Source organism: Citrus sinensis, chromosome 2, assembly GCF_022201045.2.
Source record: "Citrus sinensis cultivar Valencia sweet orange chromosome 2, DVS_A1.0, whole genome shotgun sequence".
Lineage (NCBI taxonomy): Eukaryota > Viridiplantae > Streptophyta > Magnoliopsida > Sapindales > Rutaceae > Citrus > Citrus sinensis.
The window spans coordinates 12,722,836-12,730,102 of NC_068557.1; positions in this window are offsets into that span (position 1 = coordinate 12,722,836).

Below are 7,267 nucleotides of genomic sequence, written 5' to 3' on the forward strand. Positions count from 1 at the left end.
CAGAGGTACTGATGACAGACAACTATTTGGTGAACCTCAGTCCCTCCTCAGCATTGGACTTTAAGTCACCTTTTGAAATATAGCATAGTAAACCAGCAAGCTATGAAGGCCTCAGAGCATTTGGTTGTTCAGCCTATGCTCATATAAAATAGGGAAAGCTTGCACCAAGGGCATTGAAATGAGTCTTTGTGGGTTACCCAGAAGAGGTGAAGGGTTACAAGATCTGGTGCACTGACATAAAACCCCCAAAGTGTATAATCAACAGGGATTTAATCTTCAATGAAGATGAGTTGGTAAGAAAAACTCAACCAGCTGAAGTTACCAACTTAAACTCAAAGCCTCTTGAGATGTTGGAATTTAAGGTGGAGCAGTCTAATCAGAAGAACACAGAAGAAGCAACATGGTTTGAAGATGTTGAAGATGGCTCAGGAAAAGCACAAGCACCTCAGCAACAAGTGGAGATAGATTTACCTCATCAGGAATCAGACTATCAACTTACCAGAGATAGGAAGAAAAGGCAAATCAAACCAACAAAAAGGTTTGGCTATGCAGACCTAATTGCTTTTGCTCTAGCTGCAGCACATGATATAGCTGATAAAGAACCAAAGACCTTTAAGGAGGCATTACAGAGCTCAAATAAAAAAGAATGGTTGTCAGCAATGGATGATGAAATTGCTTTTTTGTACAAAAATAAAACTTGGGAATTGGTAAAGAAGCCAGTGAACAGAAGAGTGGTTGGATGCAAATGGATCTACAAAGTCAAGGAAGGTTTAACTCGGGCAGAACCAAGGAGGTTTAAAGCAAGACTTGTAGCAAAGGGATATACTCAAAGGGAAGGGATTGACTTTAAGGAGGTATTCTCTCCAGTGGTCAGACATGCTTCAATAAGGGTGACCTTGACCTTAACAGCAGTTGAAGACATGGCGCTTGATCAACTCGATGTCAAGACTGCATTCCTGCATGGGAGGCTACAAGAAGAGATATTCATGAGTCAACTAGAGGGGGTATGAAGACCCTAAGAGAAAGGACTGTGTTTGCTTGTTAAAGAAATCACTCTATAGGCTGAAGCAACTTTACTCAGTTCGTTAAGTTTGTTATGCTACGTGTAAGCAGACTGTTCGATCTGGGTTAAGGCTGGGTGGTTGCTTTGTTAACTTTAAGAATAAACTAGTGTAACAGTTATGGGTTAAGCCTGTGTATCCATATTGAGAGAGAGAGAGAGATCAGGGGATGTGTGATAAGGGTTCTCTGATATCTTGTAAACAAATCTCTGTAATTGGGATCCTCCATTGTTGAGTAATAAGGGCTCTATAGAAAGCTTCTCCCGTGGATGTAGGTTGTGCCATTTGGTGCAACTAAACCACGTAATTGATTCTTATGGTGTCTGTGGTTGTGTCTTTTCTTGTTTCAGCTTTTCTAGTTCTTGGGTTACATTGGTTCTTTATCTGGATTCATCCTTCAATTTGTGTATCTTGGGTAGTTCTTTATCAAAGGTCCTGGGAGGTGTTTTTGTCTTGCACTTTAAAGAGCAAATTCAAATACTATAGTGGGGGTCACCACATATTGTTCATGTGAGTGATATTGTTCATGTGAAGGGATGTAAGTTACATTAAATATAACTTAAAGGTTCCCGTCAAATCAATGGTGTCTCAGCTGAAACATACATTCAAACGTGAAACATTTAAAAGCTTTTATTTCTTCTCATCTTTTATTAAAGTAAAATAAATAAACAAACAAATAAATAAAGAATTTTCTTCGGATTTCACCACATTGATTCCACCAGCAATTATCTCTTAGTAGGTAGATATCAGCCAGCCAAAATAGAACACCAAACCAACTCATTAATGGATTTAACGTAGGCTCTCCTTCTAGCCTTTCAATAAGAATCGTTACTTCGATCAAGTTATGGTGGTTCTGACAGATTCTCCTTCAAAAATCATATCCATGTCAGTAAAATAAGATTAAAAACTCTTAAGAATCTTACAAGCACGATAATGAGTCTGCTCTTATACCAATTGCTAGAACAAATTTTAATTGGCTTAGTAAGTTTAATTAAAAGTTAATTAAACAAATTAATGCACAAAAATAAAGTTCTTACAAGTAAAGTACACAAAAAAACTCTTATGTGATTTGGGTCTAAATCCCTAAGTCCATAGAGCCACAAATATCAAGCAATTAATGAAGTTTAAGAGATTACAAACAATTAGAACATTGCACTAAATAAGATTCCCTTTTAGTGATTGGCACACATTATTATAACTTCACCAAATGAACAATTTGTGTGTACCACATATTTTTTGCTTCCTTTCCCGAGCAAGACTTCTAAGGAAAGAGTATGTTGTATCCCTATAAAATCTCTTTAATGTGAAAACACAATCTCTTCTCCCGAAAAGACCAAAGATAGTATCTTCCAAATCAAATAATGGTCATAATGTTATAGCCTCTAATGTGGAATCCTTCTATTGTTTTAATGACCTGCACTGCCACTAAGTGCGAATTAACAAACAATTAAATAATAAAAACTACCAAAGAAACATAAATTCTAAACACAATATGGCCTCTTCTCGTATTAAAGTTGACGATAGACTCATAAACAAAAGACAAGAAGCCAAGGCATCACCCTAGAATGGTTAACAAAGATGCATTCAAATGCACTCTTTTTTGCGTTCTGCCTTCTAACAAAATATGTGAATAATTCTCATTTATATAGTGTCAAGTGGATCACTTGTAATAAAGAGCCCAATCTTATCAAATCTTTATCATATATATATATATATATATATATATAAGGAACTCTTCATGATAATATGGAAATATTATCTCTTCATTGTAATTTTATAATCTTGGTAAATCAACTCCATCTTGATCTTGAAGAATCATGAAAACTCTAATATGGGATCCGTCTAAGTTACATTTAACGTAACTTATAGTGCTTTTCTCTTTTCTGAATTGTTGTTGTAAAATATTGTTGAGCCCCTTGCTCTTTATATTATTTACAATTTATTAATAAGTATTATGAAACTTTCTGCATTGTAAACTTTCGTTGAGCCCCTTATACTCTATTTTATTTTATTGAAAAACCCTTAGGGTATCAAATTCATCCCCTATAATTTTTAAATTCCAAAAATACTCTCCATTTAAATAAATTATAATTATTTTATTATAATTATAATTTTTAAAAGGATTATTATAATAATTATTAATAACAATAATAAAAAGTACTATAATTAATTAATCTATTAACAATAATTAACAGTAATTAATATTAATAATTAATTTTTGAATAATATAATAATCACAATAATTAAAATACAAAATAATAATTATGATAAAATTAATTAAAGATTTTATAGTAATTTGTTACAATTTAACTTATTTGATTTTGATTCTAAGACAAAGTAAACACATAAATGATGATACAACTTGAAATACAAGTGTGCAACCCAAGAGGGGGGTGAATTGGTATTTTAAAAATTATTCTAACAAAGCCACACAACAATCAAATCTAACGCCTTAATAAATTCGAAAGCAATAAGTTCAATAAAAGCACAATAGCAAATGAGTAAGAGAGAAGAAAAACAAACACAAGAATTTTTACGTGGTTCGGCAATCCCCGCCGATGTCCACGCCTCCAAGCGATCCAAGCTTAAGGATTTCACTGTCCAAACCTTCAAGGCTTCAAGTATTTACAATTGACTTTAAGGTGTTAATGAACCTTTACAACAAAGAGATTATCTCTCAATCTCTTCACTCAAGTGTCTCACACACTCAAACACTCACAATTAAATCAGGAATTGAAGATTACAATAAAAACTCTCTTAAAGAGTATATATACAAATTGAAGAACAAAAGATGATTCAAGGTTTTATGATTTTTGAAAATGAGAGCTCAATAAATGTTGTGTGTGTTTTTATTTTGCTTGCTAGAGAGCTTGAAAATGAATTTGACTTGCGTTTATATGGTTTGAACTAAAAAACTAGCCGTTATGCACATTTTGGTCATAACTAGCTTACCGCTTATGGAATATGGTTAGCCGCTTGAATGTTACCGTTAAGGCAAAAATTTGAATTTTAGAACATCCGGCATGCCGCTTACGATATCCGGATAGCCGTTTATACTCCAGAAGCTTACTGCCCAATATTCGGATAGTCACTTGTCATATCCGGTTAGCCGCTTGTTACAGTAACTGCTACAGTGAAATATTTTTTTAAATTACATTTTGACCCTAAACCTTTATAAAATGGGTAAAAGCTCGTTTAGTCCTTATATTTTGAAGTTAGTGTCCGTTTAGTCCCTATATTTTTAAAAATACCTCAAACCATCCCTACCATTAAATTATTGACACTTTTGCCATTATCTTTTGTTCCTTTTAACTTATTTTTATAATATTACCCTATTATAATAATTTTTTAGACATTATTAAAAAGAAAAAAATAACCCTATTATAATAAGTTTTTTAGACATTATTAAAAATAAAAAAATAAATTACCAGTTTAACACCAAAAAATAAAATAAAATAAAAATATATATATTAATTTTTGTGGAACACACTCTTGAGTTAAAATATTAATTTTTCTAAAAAAATTGATAATGTAATTTTTTACGATATTAATTTTTTAGACATACGTGAGCTTCTCCAAAAATTAATATATACTTTTTTTATTTTTATTTTATTTTTGAGTTTAATTTGATAATTTAATTTTTTATTAATATCCAAAAAAGAAATATTATTGTAAAAATGTAATATTGTAAAAGTAAGTTAAAAATAATAAAAAAATAATGGCATAAATGTCAATATTTAGTAGCAGGGACGTTTTGAGGTGTTTTTAAAAATACAGGGACTAAATGAACACTAATCTCATAATATAGGGATTAAACAAGCTTTTACCCTTATAAAATTGTATTATGACCCAAACGTTATGAAAGTTTTCAGATAGGTCCAATTTCAGAATTTCTAACTTTGTCAGTCCTAAAACTTTATGAAATTATGATATCGCCTAAACTATGTAAAATTAAAGAATGGCCCAAAGTATTTAACTATTCTCAAATAGGTCTAAATTTGAAATATCAAATATTATAAAATTCTTTGATTTTAGTCCAAAACACTTTAATTCCATAAAATCATTTTTTTTATTATAAAAGCACAATTCATAAAATCTTTATTTAACAAACATATGTGGTTTGTTATCATCAAAATCAATATTTATAACCATATAGGCTAACAATCTCCCCCTTTTTGATGATGATAAAACACCATTATAAAAATTTAATTTAGTTATGAAAAAACTCTCCCTTAATCAATTCAAGGTTTAAAGACTGATTTCAAAAAGATTTAAAAGCTCCCCTGGATAAGTGCATATGAATATTTTTCATAACAAATTAATACTTCCCCCTTACAAATTATGTCTCCCCCTTTATCATAAAAAAGAGTAGAAGCTCCCCCTTTCAATCATCAAAATCTCAATATAGCACATTAGTTCAAAAATATCCAAAGCATAAAGAAATAACATAACAAACAATCAAAACAAATCCATATCATCCAAAACAAAGACATAATCCAACAACGTAACAATCATCCATAAAATCGGAAATAAAAATACATAAAGTAGTAAATGAAATGTAAGTTGTCTAAATACAAGTATAAGAGACTACTGAGGTGGTGAGGATGGTGGTGATGGAGGAGGATACAGATAAGGAATGCCGAAGTGCTCAAAGAGGAGGCGAGGTCCATGAATGAGCTGCAGCTACTGCTGCTGAAACTCAATATGCCGCATAGAGAGTGTCCTCACTTCATCCACAAGCTGCTGAAGAGTAACCTCTTCAGAGGTAGGAGGTTGTGGAGGTGATGAAGTAGATACAGAGGCACTAGGAGCTGAAGCAATCACGGGAGGATCACAACGTCTACGCTGGCCCCGAAATGAGAGTAAGAAAACAGGTAGCTGATCAGCTGGAACTACAACATTAAGTAGGCGATCATCACTTAGAGCAAGAAAGGTAAACTTATTTTCAGTGAGTTTGACCCAAGTGCCATTTTTCCACTCAAAACCTAAGCCAAACATAGCGTCATCCCCGATACCCTTAGACGGTCTACACGACAGTTCTTGAATCGGTACATCAAAATATTTAAGGATTCGGGTAATGAAGTGACCATATGGAAGGGAGCGGGTAATCAAGGCAGGTATGGTCAACATGGTTCAGATGATGGTATATCCTAAGTTAACTACACGACGTCTAAGAATACAATCAATCAAAGCAACATCCGTGTGGGAAACCTCATCCAAATGCCTTGATCTAGGAAGAACAATGGGCTGAATAAAGCGAAGCAAAAAGCAAGTTTGAAGACAAAGACACTGAGTACGGAAATGAATTGTGCAATCTTCAACAGAAAGATCATTACACCGACAAATATTTCGAACAGCTTCAACATAGACATAGCTATCAAGTTTGGGAGATTTCCTAAGCGCAAAAATTTCTAGACCAAAATCGGATGATCCTAGGATAAAGTTTAACAGGGAAACATCAAAATCAATCAAAACTCCTCCGACATTGGTGATTACTCGAGTCTTGTTCTTCTCGGAAACGTCTATATTCGAGTAAAACACTTTCACCAAGTCGGGATACATATTCTCCTCAATCATAAGTGCATCAATCCAACCAACATCTCCCAACAATTGAAATAAGTTTCTATGGCTAATATTGAGAGTATTAATCCAATTCGGTAAAACATAAAACGTATTGAGTACCTCACGAGTCCTGAAGCTTTGGTGAAACTGTTTGGCTAAATGTTTGTTGTTCTGAAAGTGTGTGGACTCAAAATTGGATTGATTGGATGTGCCCCCTGCTTGTCGTGACCGGTTGGTTTGTTGAACCGGTTTTTTGCCTTTTCTTCGAACTGGTCGTGCGCTTGACATGGTGATTTTGAATGATTTGAGGTTGAATAAAGTAATGAGAAGGGAGATGATGAGGATTGAAAGAGATTTTGATAAGCAATTTGGTTCAAAAACGGCTTAAGATGAAGAAATCTAGAGAGAGAAAAAATCGTTTAAAACACTAAGTTTAAGTTTAGATCTATTGAATTTGGTGCGGAAAATGGATTTGAAAGATGTTTTTAGACACAAGAACGGATGGGGAACAAGTTTTATGGTTCTATTTGCATTAAAAAATAGTAGAAATGGTGGATTTTGAAGTGAAAACGAGAGAAAGAGGAACCGATTTTAGAGAGAGAATGAGATCCGGATTGCCGAAAGAGGAATAAGAAGATGAACAG